Here is a 19,827-nt window from a genome sequence, read left to right as displayed (position 1 = left end):
CTAAGACCAAGTTAAAAACGCCGAGGCAAACACAGAGTCAACCACAAAGCCACCCATTGCCCTACTACAGCCTCATTCCAGAAGCTTCCAACTGACCTACGACCCTGGTGTTGTAGTAGTCAGGCAGCATCCGCTCACACAGAGCCACCAGCAGCCAGAAGGCCTCCTCCTCTTTAGCATACAGCAGCAGCACCGACGTCACGATGTTCATGGCCTAGGAAGAAACACCAAGATTATTCAGAATAATACATTCAACTTCTACAGCGCTTTTCTTTACAGAATCGCAAACACTTCAAAAAGCAAAACAAGAATCAAATAAAACAGCTGTGTGACAGTAGGTCTGGACTACAGTTTTCAGCCGGAGTTAAACGTCTTCAGAGTTTCAAGCTGCCAACAGATGGACCGGCAGTTAAGAGGGAACCGCATGGCTTCGACCCGCAGGGGGAACCAAGATTAGGGACCCGCAGGGGAGTCAGGACAGCTATAGAAGTGGCAAGCTACTATGTGGCTTGACCATTTATCAAAGTGAAGAGCAGTGTGAATGTTTGTGTTGTAAAATAAGTTTGTGTGTGTGTAACAAGCTCTCACAGTCTCACTGCAGAATCAGACATTTGTCCACAAACATAACATTTTGAAGATTAGGCATTAATTCCGAATGGTTAAGGTTTGGGATAGACAAAAATAGTGTTTAGCACTGGGATTGAACACGCGACTTTCGGAGCCGGAGCTCGCTGCTTACGCCCATCCGCCATCCCTGTCCACAGGACTTGACGGTAATAGCGCCAACATTGCCCCTAGGGGCCGGTTTTGAAGTAATCCTGTGACGCCCTGCTTACCTGGACGGACGTCTAATTTGGCAGTGGATCTTGAGCGACCGGACTGGTGCGTCTGTATGTGTATACTATATACCATGTGTGTATACTATATACCATGTGTGTACCTGGCAGTAGCCTATGTTGGGGTTTCTGAAGGCGTAGGCAGTGAGGACCCTTCGTAGGGCAGCGATCCCCATCTCGTTCTGGAAGGCTGGGTGTTCAGGGAGGGAGCGGTGCAGGTCTCTCTCGATCTCCTCCGTGGCCAGGTTGTACTTCCCCATAGACTTCTCTACCAGGTCCTCGTAGTAGCCAGGGTGGGTCGCCATCTCGTTGATCGCCCCTGGGGGTATAGTCACCACAGTTAGTATAGTGTTAAACGAGGCCCATTGGCACCAGACCATCAGCCAATTGCTGTTTAAAAGAAATTGGTCTGGTGGAACAAGGTTAATGTCAGGCCCATCTTTCAACCAACAGCCTTAAGAGAACTGCTAACAAACAGATGTTCCAGTTTTCAGGGGGAAATGGAAAGAGAGCCTGTGATGCGACTTCCGCTTTTGGACATTAACAAGGCAACGGTCCAGCTTAACTCCTCCACATTTACTGGATTGGTTGAACAGTGCAGAAGAGAACCTCCCCCAACAGTTATTTTTTGAATCTCTTCAAGACCATTCAGGGGGATCTAGTTTCAGGCATTTCTTTTACGCCTGGCTAAGTTAGGCTAGCAATGTAACGGCATATTCAATGTAATCCGTTTCAGAAATGGTTAGAGTGATGAAACCAGAACTCAAGACATGCCATTGCTCATTCCATCTCTGCTAACGGAGGATGTGGCAAGCAGCCAGTAGTCATGCAGTTGTAAGCCTTCCACTCTCACTTTAGGCAGAATCCCTTCTACACTGAAACCTTAGTGCCTTCATAGCCCTCCCCTCCCGTACTCCCAGCTGTGGAAGCAGCCATGACTGTGCACTGAGAGCAACAACAACACAGGCCAAACCATTTGGGGGGGGGGTCCTGGGTAAAAGTCTGTTGAATCATAACACCCTCAAACTCACTCAGTCAAACGCAGGCTTATCAACTGTTCCCACTGTGACAGTGAGTAGAGCGACAAGTATAGAGGTTGCATTCAAATGCTGAATCTTCTCCCACATAAAAGCACCTCTAGCGAGCTTTGCCAGAGATGCTAGGCTAACACGTAAACACACCAGTCCCTCCAGGAAGTGCAGATGTATGGCTGCCATGGCGACTGCGGAAGGTACCATAAATAGGTCACTAGGGGACGGAAAGAGCAGGTAGATAATCGCTAACTGTTAGTGCGGTCGCGTGGCTGCAAGGCATTTACTCCAGGAAGAAGAGGCTGAAGTAGAAAACATTGTTTGGCGATCTTAGCAGTGACTCTCCCTGTAGGCCAACTGGTTCTTCAGGTTTATTTATATAGGTCAGCTTTTCGCAGCTACGGCCTACGTCTCTAACACAACTCCTACATAAGCTGCTGTGTTTGTAAAGCCTGATAAACCAGACTGACAGTGTTCAGTTTGGCATACAGTAAGCAGACTACAGAATGTGTGCTCTCACTGTAATATGCTGTAGCAGTGGACGTGAAGCATGCAGCCCAGTTACAGGTTAGATACAGTAAGATACTGCTGCTCAGGCAGGAGATAGGAATGGAATGCGTTGCCAAGGACAAGCTAATGCATGTTTAATGAGGCTACCCAAATCCATATGTACACTGAAAGAAGAGCTAATATTTGACTATCAATACTTCTAATACACCTGGATGATGAACCATTCTGTGCTCATACCACAAAAGGGGGTTTGGGAAAACCCAAAACCTGATGTTTTTACTGTTGTTTTTCATCCTGTGGTAACAATAACTATAGTAATGAGATGTGTGGTCCCACCACAGGATGCTGAATGCAGATTACAGTTGGTGTATGAGCACGTAGTACTGTCTATCTGTGGTCTTTGAGTGTGTGTGTATCAGCACGGCTTGTGGAGATACAGAATGAGTGAAAGTCAAGTATATGAATGTCAAGAACCGGGGGGCATAATGTAATATACAAATGACTATGTACAGTGATTGTGAGAGTGTATTATGTGTGTGTGTGTGTGTGAGAGAGAGAGCTCGTGCCCACGTCTGACTGTGAGAACGCGTGCCACTGTTGGCCTCACCAGAGAAGAGCAGCCACAGCTCTCCCCTCATGTTCTCTGGGATGCCTTTAAGCACCAGGTCCTTGGTCTTCTCTGTACGGTACATACACACCCCCTGGCCGTACTCGGTGAAGTGGTTCTTCCACGCCTGTTCCTTCAGGAACTCCTTGGCCTGGGGAAAAATAAAAATTGACAGTTAATAATCTTGCACGTGTTAGAGAAAGGAGAGAGAGCAATGTCACAAGAGACATATTTCATGCCAGTAAAGCTCCCCTTAGAACTATAGAATGATGTTTAAGGACAGAGAGAGCGAGAGAAAGAAAGTAGACACCCTTGTAACAGCTGAGCCAACAACCCAACTTCTCTGCAGAAAGCTAAAAAATATGAAATGACTAGCCTCGTACGAACCATCCTAATATGGCACGCTTACATGGTTTCAATACACGCAGAATGTGAGCTGGAGAGATCAGGATGGTTCGTAGGAGGCAAAACAAATGACCACCTCATTAAGTAACGAGCCAGAGAGCCTTCAAAGCCTAAACAATATTTCTAACTTTCGACACAGACGTACGTAGCACAAATACTTCCCAAGAGGTCTCTGAGGAATTTAATTAGGGCTTTATTTACTTAACTCAGATCTAATATACTTTCCACACGCTCCCCCTCCATTGGTCTACATCAGCAACTTCCCTGCAGGCCTTTGAACTGTGCACTGCAAAGCCAGCTGGAGGTTAGAGCAGGAACAGAACACACTGACTGCAAGCCAAGCATTGTTTTAGATCAAGGTTGAGACACTGATGGCGCCCGATAGACATGGCCCGCTCCGTTTCTGGCTCCTAAGCAACTTTATTTTGTATTGTTAGATATTACCGCACTGCTGGAGCTCGGATCACAAGCACTTCGCTACACCCGCAATAACATCTGCTAAATAGGTGCACGCAACCAAAACAATTTGATTTGAGGCTTGGGAAAAGCCTCAGGTTATTACATGCAGATATTGCATTCCCAATGGCTTATTCAGCATGCAGGTATATACACGCAATTACAGTTTGTTACAATATTTTGTCACTGTAAATAAAATGTTTTCAACTCAATTCATTTAGTCCCAGTTCAGTTCCATCAATCATCATGTGCAATCATTCCAATTCTCTACTATAGCAATAGAGCATTTTCGACCACATTTATTTAACTAGGCAAGTCAGTTAAGAACAAATTCTTATTTACAATAACATTCCTACCCCGACCAAACCCTAACGACGCTGGGCCAATTGTGCGCTGCCCTACGGGACTCCCAATCACAGCCGGTTGTGATACAGCCTGGAATCGAACCAGGGTCTGTAGTGACACCTCTAGCACTGAGATGCAGTGCCTTAGACCGCTGCGCCACTCGGGAGCCCCCAACATGTGACCAGAACTGCATATTCCGTGACCGTACCAGTTTGGGGTTGAACTCCTCCGGCGAGCGGCGGCGGTACATGGTCATGAGGGCCTGGGTGGCGGTGGGCACGCTGTTGTCGTTGAGGTTAAACTGGCGTTCACCCTCGGAGGAGCCCTCTGAGCCCAGACTGCTGCGCTGGGGACTGCTGGAGAGGAGAGAGCCCTGCTGGGAGTACACCTAAAGGAGAGAGAGAGACAGATTCAGGATCAGAGTTAGGAGATTGTTAATGCAGTCAATTATCATGAGTTTATCATAACAACTGTTCTGAGCTGAGATGCCAAACTAATAATACACCTGGTGGAGAGCAGCACAAGTCCAGGATCAGGGTAAGGATAGTTAATGCAGTGTGCTTTATGATAAGAGCTGATCAGAGACCTGTGATAATAATCATGCTAAGTATCTAGTGAAGACCTGGAGTAGAGGGAGACTTATCAGCAAACTTGGGGGAGCAGTTGTAGAAGAGTATAGACCTAAATTATGTACAACATCCTAGATATACAATGACATAGATGTGACCTCACCTCATCGTCGGAGCTGTTCACACTCCCGGTGATCTCCCTCTCGAAGTAGATCTTGGAGGTGGTCTGCTGCAGGAAGTCAGAAATCCTCTGGACCAGGAAGTCCCGGTCCTTGAGGTTGGCGAACAGGAAGGTCATCCTGTTCTTGGTGCTGATGGACACTGGGCTGGGCAAAAAGTTGGAGCTGTCTGCCTTCTCCACTATCGTCACCTGGGAGGGACAGAGACACAGAGGTCCGTCACAACAGATATGGCATTCATTTATCAGTCACGACAGGTATGTCAGTCACAATAGATGTCAGTCATATGTCAGACAACAGATATGCCAGTCATAAATCAAATGTTATTGGTCACATACACATATTTAGCAGATGTTATTGCAGGTGTAGCAAAATGCTTGTGTTCCTAGCTCCAACAGTACAGTAATATCTAACAATTCACAACAATACACACAAATCTAAAAAGTAAAAGAATGGAGTTAAGAAAAAATAGATATTAGCACGAGCAAAGTCAGAGTGGCATTGACTAAAATACTAGTAAATTGAATACAGAATTATACATACACATACATACATACATACATACATACACACAGATAAGAGATGAGTAAAGCAGTATGTAAACATTATTAAAGTGACCAGTGATTCCATGTATACTGGGCAGCAGCCTCTAGGGTGCAGGGCTGAGTAATCGGGTGGTAGCCTACTACCACCCGGTTGTGTCAGACAACAGATATGCCAGTCACATGTCAGTCGTAAGATACAGTACGTCAGTGATATGAGGATGCAACATAAGATATAAATCTCCTATTTCATACGAAAGTGTTCGATGTAGAACACGAATTACAGTAACCCATCGCATGTGTATTGATTTATTTCACCATCTAACCACATTGGTCATTGCACATGAGAATATTGGCCTAAGGCACCAAGCACACAATATGTTTCACCATTTCAACCCACATACGAGGTGACTGAATTGATTCAGTGCCACACAACACTAGACATTAGTAGTCGATCCACATTCTGCCCTGCCAGCGATTGGTAGTTTAAGATGGCTGATGGGGATAGGATGTGACAGGGTGGGGGGTCCTGATCGACAAGGCAATGGCTGGGCGAGGGGCAGCCAGTGACTAAAGCAGATTGGGAGTGACAGCCCTCTACCAGAGTGTTAAGCCGGCCACTGCTCTTTCTTACTGCCCTGCTAGTACACCCCCTACAGCAGCACACAGCAGAACCTGTCAAAGGTAACCTTTCTTTCCTGATGGAAAATCTATAGTGGTCCCACATTGACCTATGGCGTAGCATCATCCAAAATTGTCACAAAAGTCTAGCTCAACAGTCACCAACCCAAAATCCCAGAGAGCTCCAGTCAGTGCAGACCATTGCTCCGGGCCAACACTAAGCTCCAGGACTACAGTCAATCACCAGAGTCTGTACCCAGCCAGACTCACCTCTCTTAGGGGGATGATGAGGCTGCACAGGGTCTCCTCCTTGGAAGTGAAGCAGATGTAGTTAGTGGAGACAAACATCTGGCCCAGGATGTGCATCTTGTTGAAGGGGGTCCAAAGGGTGCAGCCCGTGTGTCCGTCCAGCTTCTCATCCTTGGGCAGACGGAACAAGGCCCGGTAACGCTCGCTCTTAGCCCTGGCATCCAGGTCCCTGGGTGAGACAAGGTTCAAGAGATTGTCTAGTCTAGAGACTGTCAAGAATCTAATTCGGAACATAAATCGGTTGTCTTTAAATAGCAGCAGTAAATTGAGACTGTCGGTGCAGTTGACACAAACCGGTGCGCCTGGCACCTACTACCATAACCTGTTCAAAAGGCACTTAAATCTATCGTCTTGCCCATTCACCCTGTGAATAGCACAAATACACAATCCATGACTCAACTGCCTCAAGGCTTGAAAATCCTTCTTTAACCTTTCTCCTCCACTTCATCAGTCTATATCATGGAAAGAGCAGGTATTCTTAATGTTTTGTACACAGTCTATTTCCATACAAATGTATGCATTCCAAATACATTTACAAATGTATGTCACACATTAAAATACATTTGGCCAATGTTTTATATTTCCCATGTATCCTAAAATGAATCCCAAAAACAATTTAAAATGTTTTTTTTTCCTTTGTATGAAAAATAAAATAAAAATCAGGTCAATGGAGTGAAAGAGCAATTTGAAACCAAGTATGACAGTATAATACTACAATAGACGACATCTAGATGGGGCAACAGTTACTACTACAATAGACATCTAGATGGGGCAACAGTTCCTACTACAATAGAAGACATCTAGATGGGGCAACAGTTCCTACTACAATAGAAGACATCTAGATGGGGCAACAGTTACTACTACAATAGAAGACATCTAGATGGGGCAACAGTTACTACTACAATAGATGGGAAGACATCTAGATGGGGCAACAGTTACTACTACAATAGACACGACATCTAGATGGGGCAACAGTTACTACTACAATAGAAGACATCTAGATGGGGCAACAGTTCCTACTACAATAGACGACATCTAGATGGGGCAACAGTTCCTACTACAATAGACGACATCTAGATGGGGCAACAGTATGGGTAGTGGTTAGAGAGTTGGAATCTGTCTTGAGGGAAATACATTTAAAAGTCTTGGGCTAATGACGCAAGCTTGGGTGTTCAAGTTAATAGCGCCAGTAAAAGTTCAGCTGTACCTAAAAGGATTATGACAAAGTCGTGCTGTAGTTTTAAAGAATGCAGAAGTGGCTGTGAGCCAAACTACTAGAAAGGAAGCCAGTTTTAATATACTACTAAACCACCTCAGCTGGTTTTCCTTCAGGCACGTTGGAACAAGACTATACATTTCTTTCCTCTGAAGTAATTTTTGTTTGTTGGTGGTCTTATGTAGTCATTTAGTTAAGTCTTGGTATATTGTTTATTAAACTGTGTAAAACGTACAATGCCATGCAACCACATGGAATGGTTGTGAATGTTAGAGGTCACCTGCAGGCAGCAAAGAATTTTGTGCAGCATTATAAATGACTACATCATGACTAAACTACTGCATCTCCCCAGAAACCAATCGTCCTCAACTATCAACCAAACCTATTGAGGGGAGACCAACAACAACCTCTCAACTACAACATCCCGCCTCACCAAACCTCACCTCTTGAGGGCAGACACCTTTTTGGGTGTCTTCCTCTTGAGTTTGGGCAGAGAGCGGTCCTGCTCAAAGCCCTTGTTGTCAAGGAGCTGTCTCATGGCGATGTTGGCCAGTTGCTCCATCAGCTTGAAGGTCTCGTTGATGTTGAGGAAGACCGAGAAGACGTGCTCGGCCACCCGCGTGCTCACCTTGACCGAGGAACGGAAGCATGAATGAAGGTTAGAGGGGTGTATGGATGGACAACGAGACGTTAAAGCGATGGTAACATGCACTATAGTTGATATGATTTACAAGGCTCACCTTGACTGCATCAGGGAGGAGGATCGTGGCGCTTTTCTCCAGCTGGGTGATGTCGGCCCAGCGGATCACCAGCTTGGCTGAGGAGGGAAGAAAGGGGGCGAGAGAGACGGAGAGAGAGAAAGATAGATGGTTGCCTTTATTAATTTTTGGCTTGCATAAAAGCTGATCGTTTGAAATATACATCACTTCATCTTAAAAAAAATACATTGTATCCACCCAGAAGAATATCAAGGGGTTGTACTATTTTTGGGACTTCTGAAGGGTCTTCAAAAGCTATGCATAATTGGTATATAGTACTAACCAGTTATGCAGTGGTGTGTGTACGTGTGCCAGCATGCCAGTGGTGCCTACCTTCTTTACCCAGCAGGTAAGAGTAGAAGCAGATGTGGTTGATGCTGAGGTAGAGCCAGCCCTGCCGGGGAACACGGCCCTTCCAGTAGCTACAGGAGTAGTAGTTGACCAGCTTCTCCTCTTCAGGCATGCCAAACAGCTTACGGAACGTACAGATGGCCTCCTTGAACTTGTCAGTGTCATCGTCCTCCTTCACGTCGTGGTTCTTGTTGTACTCGGCGATAATACCCTGGGGCAAGAGAGAAATAGAGGGAGTGAAGGACTTTGAGACAATCAATAAAACGTTCAACAATTCATTTTAAAATAGAGATAGCGAGTGGCAGACAAAGTGAAAGAACAAAATAAATCTTATCTGGCTAGCTTTTGTAATGTATTCATTGAGTAAGAACTTCTTTATCTCCATACAGATAAATACAGAACCTGATTTAGAGGCTGTGTCAGTAGCTGGACCTGTTTTTAGGTTACACAGCCGGGCTTCGTTATTTTGCCCCTGGCAGGAGTTATTTTGACAACTGGTTTGACTACATGCTAGTAGTCAAACTAGACTACATATTACATGCAAGACTACATATTACACCTGGCATGACAAACATTTCACAGGCAAACATCATACATTTCAATGTCCAAACGGTCAAAATGAATTGCTGACAACCACCATTATTATTGTCACAAACACCATTACAAAGATATGTGAAATTCCACAAACCCCACCATGCATCCCCTCTAAACACAAAACACAACCAACCTTCCAAATCCCAGAGATGTCCATACTGTTTCTTTAGAGACAAGCATCTGCTAAGTGACTCATATATACACTAAACAGTACCTGAACTTTGCCCTTGACAAAGGTAGTGATGTCATTCTCGTTCTCGAAGATGGACAGCGTCTGCAGGAGGTTCTGCTCCAGCCACTCCCAGTGCTCTGTGATCTCCTTACGGGAGCACCCTACGGAACGAGGGAGGGGAGAAGAGACAGAGGAGGAGTAGACAGGGGTGCATCAGGGAACTTGATTTACAAGAGGCTCCCAGGAGAATGTGGAGGCAAGGAGTTTCACCCATTCCTCATTTTCTTTGAGACATTACAGCATGTCGTCTGAGACGCTGTTCATCATTCTTACAATTGTATGCAAATTGAACATGTTTAGCATACTTGGAATCCTAACCTACTCTTCTGGCATACTAAATAGTATGGAAGTACATGATTCAGGACCAGTGACAGACAGATGAGAGGAAAGACAGTACAGACAGCAGTAACAAGCTGTTCAGGTGGCTAATGAAGACGACTAGATACAACCCACCAGACTATAAACCTAGGTGTGATTTTGGACTGACCTTGTAAAAAATAAAAAAATGTTTTCATATATATATATATTTTTTTTAAATTTATTTATTTAACCAGGCAAGTCAGTTAAGAACAAATTCTTATGTACAATGACGGCCTAGCAACAGTGGGTTAACAACTGATTTTTAGCTCGGGGATTCAATCTAGCAACCTTTCGTTTACTGGCCCAACGCTGTGAAGGCCCACATCAGAAATGTGACCAAATCAGCTTTTTAATTACCTTAGAAATATTGTCAAAGTGTGACTATTCCTCTGTCAAGCCCACACTGACTAATACACGTTTTTATTACTGCCAGGCTTGATTATTGCAATGCACTGGTCTCCTCCCTCAAAAAAACAAACATTGGCCAGCTTTAATTAATTCAGAATGCAGCAGCACGTGTGCTTACAAAGACCAGGAGCACACACACACTCCACCTATTTTAAAGTCACTGCATTGGTTGCCTGTTCGTTTTAGAGTGGATTTTAAAATTGCTTTATTGATTTTTAAAGCACTACGTGGGTTTTCACCTGAATACATGTCTGATATCTTAGAAGCATATGTGCCGGGTTGTCCCTCAGATCCTCTATCACTGGCCTATTAGCTGTTCCAAAGGTCACTCAGAACCACAACGTTTGGTGAGGCTGCCTTCAGCCACTATGGTCCTGGCCTTTAGAACAGCATCTAGACATGCTTTAACTTAGGGTTCTTTTTAATCATATTCCCATATATAATCACATTTATTTTAATGCATTAGTCTCATGTGTACTGTTATTTTACTATTTTAAGTTCTCCATTTTTATTGTCTTAGTTATTTGTATAGAAAACTGTTTCTTTCTCACCTTTTATTTTATTTGTTAAGCACTTTAAAATGCATCCTCTAAGGAATATGCTATATAAATAAAGTTTGATTAAATCTAGACAGCCCAGCCACTGACATTACTTGGCCCATCCCGTCTCCTCGGCCTAGATTTACTACCACAAATATGGCGATGAGCTCATGGCTGGAGCGCTATTGGCTAATTAGCTTCAGATATGTTACGATCCTACTTAAAAAGTTGAAATAATAATGCCCTGCAATACAGCACACCTTAAATTCAGGGAGAATTTTGAATAGTATTGGCAGGCAAATCCCTATTGGTGCTACTGTGGCTACTTGTTAGCAGCTACTTAGCACTCGTGAAATCTGAGAGCCAGTCAAGGCAGAGCCTGCTAGCCCAGAAACCTCAGTGCAGTGTCCACTATCGTTAGAGGCCTCATCCGTCATCCATCTCCCCTGTAAGTAGCCCACTGCTGCTCATCTCTTAGCTAGTGATGACGTCTGGCAGACAGACTGCTCCACTCTCCCTCTGTGCTGGAGGATAGGCGGATAGGGAAGGGAGGGGGGAGTGGTTGCCATTCCAAGGCTAGCCCTCGGGAGTCTTTTCTGGGCTTCCATTTCAGAGAGGTAGAGGGTCTGCTCTCCTGTTTCTTTCCCGTACTCCTTTTTCCATATGGGAGCACTCACTAAGGCAAATAAACATACGCATAGTCACACACTATTCAAATTCCTCCAACACAACAGAGACCTTTCGATCCACCACCTCTGTCTTCCCCCATAAAGACAGATGAGCTACAGACCTTTCTACTGTATCATGGATGCTGTGTGTGTGCAGGACTTTCCTAAGTCAACTTATTATTGTTTTGTGACTAGAAAAGTCAAATTGTTGCGATGCAATTTGATCTTATTATTTCCGTGATCATTTCATTTTGGGTAATACAATGCAAAATAACAACGTTATTTCTATCAATGTTATAAGGACTTAGGAAAAGTTTACATTCTAATACCGACTTTGTCATCAGTCCTTTGTATTGGTCTAGACTATATGTCTCACAGATGAGACTGACTCACAAACAAAAAGGAGAAATCAAAACATTACCGGTAGGCATGACCTACCTGGCACCCGTGACCCCCTAACTAAAACTAAACTCAAGAGTCATAGTCAAAACCGTTGCAGTGTGTCTCTCCGCTCATTTAAAAACAGAACCATTGTTCATTACGTCTGGGGAGTATAGTTCTCTGATGACGGGACACTTCTGCAGCCTCTTACTTCCACAATGATCCCTCTTTAAAAATAAATCCTTCCTTTCCCGTCCGCTTGTCACGTTGGGTCCGTGTGACTGCATTATGGCTCCTCCAGAGTAATAAATTATTTGTGTGACATAACTGCTCAAGGAAAGAGGCAGATTAAGATTGGGGTTTCTGTGATAGCCAAAAGAGGTGTGATGAGATAGCCCATTCGGTTGAGATCGTGTCAGTATCGTACATTTACAGCCCTGAGTTAAGCGTTTAGCTTTTCCATATAGGACATTAGGGTGGTTAACCCTTTGACATGCAAAGAGAGAGTGTTAACGGATGAAGTCAGCAGATGTAATGTAACATTTACCATGCTAGCTAATTAACTAAAAACAGCATGACAGCCCCTCATATTTTGAGCGAATCACCATCGATTCCCATTCCTGGTATCCGTTTCCCCCCCAGTCTAGCCCTTTAAGAGCAGTGGGCCATGACGTGATGCTTGGCATTAGCAGGAAGTGAGAACATGGTGCAGGAAGAGAGGGCCTTGTGTGTGAGGGGCGGGAAGAGAAAGAAGGAGCGAGAGAGAACTACACAGACACACACAGTACACACCATGCGCAATGATCCAGTAGATTAGGGAGTCAGGTGTCTGGTAAAGGATTCTGTAGGGGGCCACTCGAGCACTGGAGTCCAGCACCACGTCCAGTGTTCCCACCAACAGACCTGCGGTGGGAGGAGCAGGGAATACCGTGGGTTAGGGAGGGAGACACTGTGGGAATATCATGAGAGTGTATACAACATTGTTTGGACATTGAATAGATAATGCATTGATTGTCTTGAGGATGGAAAATAAAACCTGTAAGTGATCCAAGAACTTAAAAGCAAATACAAACAAGTCATGAATCCTCCCCCTAAAAAAATGACTTCAAAGCAAAACACAACAAAAGACTTTCTGTTTTAGCCCATTTCGGACACGTAACAAAGCACCCCCCTCCACCATGTGAGACAGTAGACCGTTCTGGTACATTAACCCTTGTTAGACCACTTATGCTCTCCTCGAAAGGCCCTTGATGGAGCCCTCCGGCTATGAGATCACCACTTATGAAATAGAGGGAGGAGGACGGGGTATTTAGGGCTGACGGGCAGCTGTGGATTTCCTGTCCTGACTGCTCCATGCCCAATTTATATTATAGGACCAAACAAACCAGGGCTGTGCCCGTATCTACAAAGCATCTCAGAGTAGGAGTGCTGAACTCAGATCGGTTTCGCCTTTTAGATCGTAATTAGATACGTTTATATGGACAGGTGGGGACCTGATCTTAGATCAGCACACCTACTCCGAGACATTTAGTGGATGGGGTCTGGGCTGGCCTGGTTACACATCCACCCTAGTTGCTGGAACTGTGCTGGAAAAGACAAAGTGAACAAAAATATCCCAGCCAGCACAGTACGGTTCAGGTTGGCACTAATGTGTGAATCTGGTATCAATGTTCTTGTATGGAGAAGTGGGGTGGATGGGCAGATGGCCCCGAGTTCAGATTTCCCATGTGACAGATCGATGCGGAGAGAAGAAGGTGAGAGTAAAGTCACCTGGAATAAAAAGAACGAATCCCCTATAATCTAATGAACACGGGATGAATCCCCTATAATCTAATGTACAAGGGAAGTGGAGAGATAGATGGACAGATTATGGACTCATGACAGCTGAAAAAAGCCAATAACCCCTGTCTCTTTTAAAGAGTTGTTTTATTACTCTAATGCTTCTTATCTCTCATACAGTAATAATACATGACTAGTGTCTAGCTACTGTCTATTGTAAACCACAAGATCATAAATCTGAAGAAACTGGTACCACAATTCCTATAAAAAAATAGAGTGAAGGAAAAACATCTGAAGTGATGAATACGCTCGTCTTGCTGAAAGGCTTTTGTTGTGAATAGTGATGTCTCGTTTTTTTATGCCTTGGGGTCTACACTAGCATGATGTCCTCAAAGTTTGAGTGGAAATGACACTCCTTTTCCAACAAACTCAACCTTTGATAGAAAGAAGCTTTTTGACTGCCATATTCCTCAGTCGCCCCGAAACTTTATTCCCGGTTGGGAATTTTACCATTGCCACGACAGTTTTTTGCCAGTGGCGCATCAGACGCATACAATTCTATGAGTCACACAGACCTAGATAGATGAAAAGAGCGATATGGGGGAGAGAGGGGGACAGAGAGAGAGACAGACATGCAGAAATGGAGCAAGAGAAACCAAAACAGCCAGTCTGGATGATATTCTTCCCTCCAAACATAATGTCTGCTGGAGGACTTCTGGGACACCACTGATCTCCACTAGCTGTTCTAATGAAGACATCTGAATACAATTACATCTCTGGGGCTCCATTTCTCTTTCCCTCTCACTCCCTCCCTCCCTCCTCCTCTCTCCTGTTCTCACCCTTTTAATCCTATGCAGGGCGCAATAAAAGGTTAGGACGAATTCAATGAGAAGTGCTTAAATAATGATTAAAGGCAAATAGATAATTAATATAGCATTAACATTAATTGAATATGATACAAAATGGCTGTAAATATCACAGAGTGGGCCTTTAAGAGGAAGTAAGGGCAATTCAGGTTTCACACTGGATGGTCGTAAACAATATGGCCGTCGGTTCTGACAGGTGTAAGGGCTTGAGATTTCCCATCTGAACTAGGCCTATACCTGTAGCTGCTCTCACCGTGAACAAAACCCAACAAGACAAACTTTCAACTGTATCTTCATATTAGTCACCATTGATAAAGTTACTGTACAGTTATAATATTTATTTGTTTTAAGTGTTAACTGCAATGACAACGCAGAACAAAAACAGAGCTACAGTACGAAATCACAGGGAAACCGAAAATAAACTCGATGGGAGAGAACAGAATAGCTTGGCCGATATGCAAAAGGTTTGTGTGTTAGCCTCCATTTCAAAGGGTTAGCACAGACACCGAAGCTGTTGTTGTTTCTTGGGGCTGGCTAATGCAAGGATACAGGATCTGGGCCTTTCTGACAAACATGTTGTGGGCACAAAAAGGACATTTTCAGTTTCAAACTTCAAACGGTTGTTTCTGTTGAACAGTGTTAAGTCCAGTTCTGCACCCCCAGGGTTGCACATTTTTGGTCTAGCCCAGTACTAACACCACATTCAAATATGAGTAGACTAGTTGCATTGAGTGTGCTTGTGCTGGGCTGGAACAAAAATGTGCAACCATGGGGGTTACCTCAAGACATGGAGTTGCAGAACACTGAACAAATACCTGTGAAGCACCTCTCAGTTGGACAGGCAGGTCATGACCTGAACCCGGCGGTGTTGCGGGGATGTGTGTTAGGGGTTAACACAGGAAGCACAGGTGTCAAGCACAACAAAAGTGACCACTGACGAGTGAGACCCACTGAAGGATGACACCCATAATATCCTGTGACTTCTACGACTGCATGCAACCTACAGCTCAAACCGCTCACTCAAAATCTACAGTTAGAGATCAACAGCAATGGAGAGGATTAGTATGAATGGTATTTTATGAAGAATGAATTAGTGCACCCTACATCATCGTGACAATATTATTTGTTTTGATCAGAGGGCTACTTTCCCCTCAGAACACATGATCCTACACCATGCTATAATAACAAGAGTTAACATGGAGGTACTGTACTGTTCAGTATATGGTGAAGAGAGGCGGACCCCAGACCTATAGCCTAGTGTTGACCCTTTAATCCATAACATGAACTTTGGGAAACCACACAATTGTCTGTGACTATACATTCCTATACATGTGATTGTACTTTCAACACCCCCCACGTAACTAACACACACACGACCAAAGAAAAACAAGATGTACAGAAACTAAGCTCCAATGATGAGAAATGCTTCCTTTGTTGGGGGGGGGGGGGGATGGAAAGAAACGAGCCCAAGTCTACATACAGTAGACTGGAGAACAGACCAGCATCATGTGATGTTTTGGACTTTTTATAGATTGGAGAAGCCAGGAAACAAGGTCAGAAGCTGGGCTGCCTATTGTTACTTAGCAAAGCTCCATTCTCTGTTCAGTTGAGACGGCTAGTTCCTACTTTCCACTCAAGAGTGGGGAAAAAAAAAACATCTTTGAGCAAAAGCAATCGGTCTCCATCCTGCTTTCTGTTGGGTCCATTTCAGTGTTTCATCTGGAAAAATGTATAGCAGTGGAGGGGAAGTTCCGATGGGGATTGAAGGAAGGGTCCCTCCCCACCCTTGCTTTGGGGGTCTGGGTTCCCTGCCAGATCATTTTTATGGAGGACTGAGAAGCTCAGTACTGGTGACTTATTAAAAAATGACTTTCTACTCCAAAAATGAACAAAAATACAGTTATGCTGACACCATCTACAATATCATTTCCACCTCCAGAAATGAGCGCAATAACACATTAGTAAAAAAATTTTTTTTGTTTATATTTGAACATGTTGGACAATGCATATAGTCTATGCATTGTCCATATTATCAGGTATGCTATTAGCAATAAACATCTGTAGCCCAACTGATGTAGAGAAGAACAAATAAATAGGCTGAAGCATGGGACTACCTTTCTGCAGTTACCCTGTTGGGCTAATCATTAGCCAATTATTTTAACTAGTTATTATGCATAAACACAGTGAATATAATGTAGAGCTGGCTACCTGTTAGGCTAACTAGTCACCCGGGGTAACACACCCCCTGCCTGTACTTGAGGTAGGGTGGTGTTTTACCTCAAAGTTATCCTACAATTGACCAGTGTTACATTTATCCCAAATCTCCCCAATGCACTAAAAACTGCCTGGTGCAGTTTGTGCACATTTAGGAGTTACATTTACATTTTAGTCATTTAGCAGACGCTCTTATCCAGAGCGACTTACAGTAGTGAATACATACATTTCATTTCATGCATTTTGTACTGGCCCCCAGTGGGAATCGAACCCACAACCCTGGCGTTGCACACACCATGCTGGCGTTGCACACACCATGCTCTACCAACTGAGCCACAGGGATATATGCATGCATCGACTGCTTTTCAGAATGCATGTTTCCCTCCTTATGGCACTTGTAACTTGAACGTGCCACGAGAATAATATTTATCTTGCATAGAACACACAAAAACAAGCCGACTATAAAATAAACTATTCTACTATGGGGTTACCTGATTTTTCTATTTGTGACTTGTTTGTTTGCAGAGGAAAAGTAAATGTGGACTGTTCTAGCGTCGGCAGAAATATTTTTTCATGTTCCATATTTTTTGGGGACGTGGCGGTAATGATTTTGCTGTGCAGCAGCGCCACAGCAAAATGACTACATTGGAAACACCGGTCTATATTCTCCCAAGTACTGACACAGCGCCTTATCACCCCACTGGCTGAGAATCAATACTGTTTCAAATAACAAGAACGTGATACGAAGTAACACCATACATGTTGTTTCTCTAACCTAACCCCCTGTAACACAGCTGTAGTGTTATTCCTTTTCTTTCCCAAGCCTCAATGTGTACCTCCAGGTCAGAGGTCACCAGATAAGATAGGTGACGTAAAGCTGCAGATGATTGTGTGGGTTATGGTCGATGGTTAAAGAGGCCGATGGTTAGAAGTCTAGTCCAAGTGTCTATTGAGGGCGATGTCATCATGTGTTCGTGATGTTAGTCACCCAACACATGTAGGCCTAGTAGAGTTTCAGGTCATACCGACTCCAAAATGTCACACTCTATTGTGAAATGTTAGGTAATATAGGTTAGCTTATTGTCCCTTGGTTAGTGTCATTTTTGCATTGAAAGTATCATATGGTGAATAAGCTACAATCCACCATTTGGGGTGGAAGGTAGCCTAGCGGTTAGAGCATTGGACCAGTACCCGAAAGGTCGCTAGTTCCAACTCCCGAACCGACAACGTGAAAAATCTGCCCATGTGCCCTTGAGCAAAGCACTTAACCCAAATTGCTCCAGCGTCGCTGTAGATAATGGCAGACCCTGGCAGAGACACCGCTCTCCGAGGGTCTCAAGGAGAGTGGGGATATGCAAAAACAAACATTTCCAATTCACATGCGTATTAATACACAATTGTACAAGTGTGAAATAGAACAAATATAAGCACCTACCAAATTATCATCAACATTTCACAATTGAAGCTTGACATTTTTCAAATCTTATGACTTAAGATTGATTTTAGGGGAACTAGTCATCTGTAATGAAACTATACTATTTTTTTCTGTTTCTCAGTCTCTATAAATCAAAAAAATGATAATGTTGACTTTTCCTCATATCAAGCAGCCTCATAAATATGGCTATAAATCAAAAAGCGTTGGCCCTGGTGCCCTTCCATATGCCCCAGGAGGACCAGGTGCTCGCTTGGCTCTCTCTGCCCGCTGAAAGGGGGTGTTTACTGGGCAGTGCCAGTCATTGTGCCCGGGCTCGCTCCTCTCCTCAGCAGGCCAACTGGCACACCACACGGTCCGCTCAGTATTCACATAACAATGACATCATCACATATCGCCACCGCACGCTTTGTGTCGCTGCCCCGAGACAATAGGGAGAGGCAGAGTGTTGGTTCGGGGGCTAACTTTCAGTCGCTGGCATGCGGGAAAAATAAAGGCTCCGACCTTCAGTGAAATGTCTTGTTGCTGACCAATGAAGTGAGATACTTGCAGGCCATTTTGGCTCCCCTTGTCATATGTTACTGGCTGGCTGACACTGAAGAGGGAGTGACTGACTGGCACTGAGGACAGCAGCACACAGTTCAACTCTCTTTGACCCACCATGACCGCGACGGCCAGTCTAGTCAAAGCAGGGCTACATAGATATTGTATAGAGAGGGCTATAGATATATCCATGCAGAGTCATCTCTATGGCTCGGAGTCAAAGACTTGGACTGAATCTACTATACCTATAATGAACCTGACTGACTTCTCAACTGATCATGTTCCATCCTTTTTAAACAAGGTAGCATCATTCGTAACCCATTTTCATCTTTTTGGATTCTCAGAGTTGCGATGAATTAAACAGACAGACTGAATCCAGGTCAGCCTGAATGGGATGGCACCCTATGCCCTACATAATGCACTACCTTTGACCAGATCCCCATGAGCCCTGGTCAAAAGTAGTGCACTACATAGGAAATAGTGCACCATTTCAGATGCAGACAGTCGCCACCACCTATGGTCCTTAAAATTATTGATCCTCCTTGATGTAGCAGTCCTCCTAGTGACTGTGGACTAATTTGGATGGAGTGAGTGAAGTAGAAGAGGAATAGAGGAGAGGAGTAGAGAAAGCAGAGGGACAGATGATTCAGCATGTACTACTCCTGCCGGGAAGAAAGAGTGTGCCTTTGCTCTGCATGTCTCCTTGTGTATGGGTTGTCTCGGTGGCATTCAAAATTCAGTACGGGGAATGACACGTCGCCAGCCATTTTAACATTCCCCGAGCGTGCTGGGCTCTAATCAATCACAGGTTCATTTCCATTTATTGGAGCCTTTTAACAGTCCCAAGTGCTGGAATTTGTCTTCCCTGTCAGGGGAGATGTGTCCAGCCTTATGTTAGCTAGCTAGTAGCCTCATGAGATTACAATTGGAGTGAACTAAACACAGTCAATGATTATCTATTTAACAAATCTATGCATTTCTTTCCTTGTTTTGTTAATGGTTTAAAGGGTATATAGAAGGCTTACTCTTTGCAACAATATTAGTTACAATTTTCCAGGATCAACTAAAGTACAAGG

General features: G+C 44.1%; 1 pseudogene; it reads right to left on the bottom strand.

Moving 5' to 3' along the window:
- LOC123744192 (TBC1 domain family member 9-like) overlaps positions 1 to 19,827 on the bottom strand; it is a 28,846-nt pseudogene that overhangs the window by 7,312 nt on the left and 1,707 nt on the right.

Source organism: Salmo salar, chromosome ssa08, assembly GCF_905237065.1.
Source record: "Salmo salar chromosome ssa08, Ssal_v3.1, whole genome shotgun sequence".
Taxonomy (NCBI): domain Eukaryota; kingdom Metazoa; phylum Chordata; class Actinopteri; order Salmoniformes; family Salmonidae; genus Salmo; species Salmo salar.
Note: the sequence above shows the minus strand (reverse complement) of the source record. Positions and strands in the feature narration are given on the sequence as shown.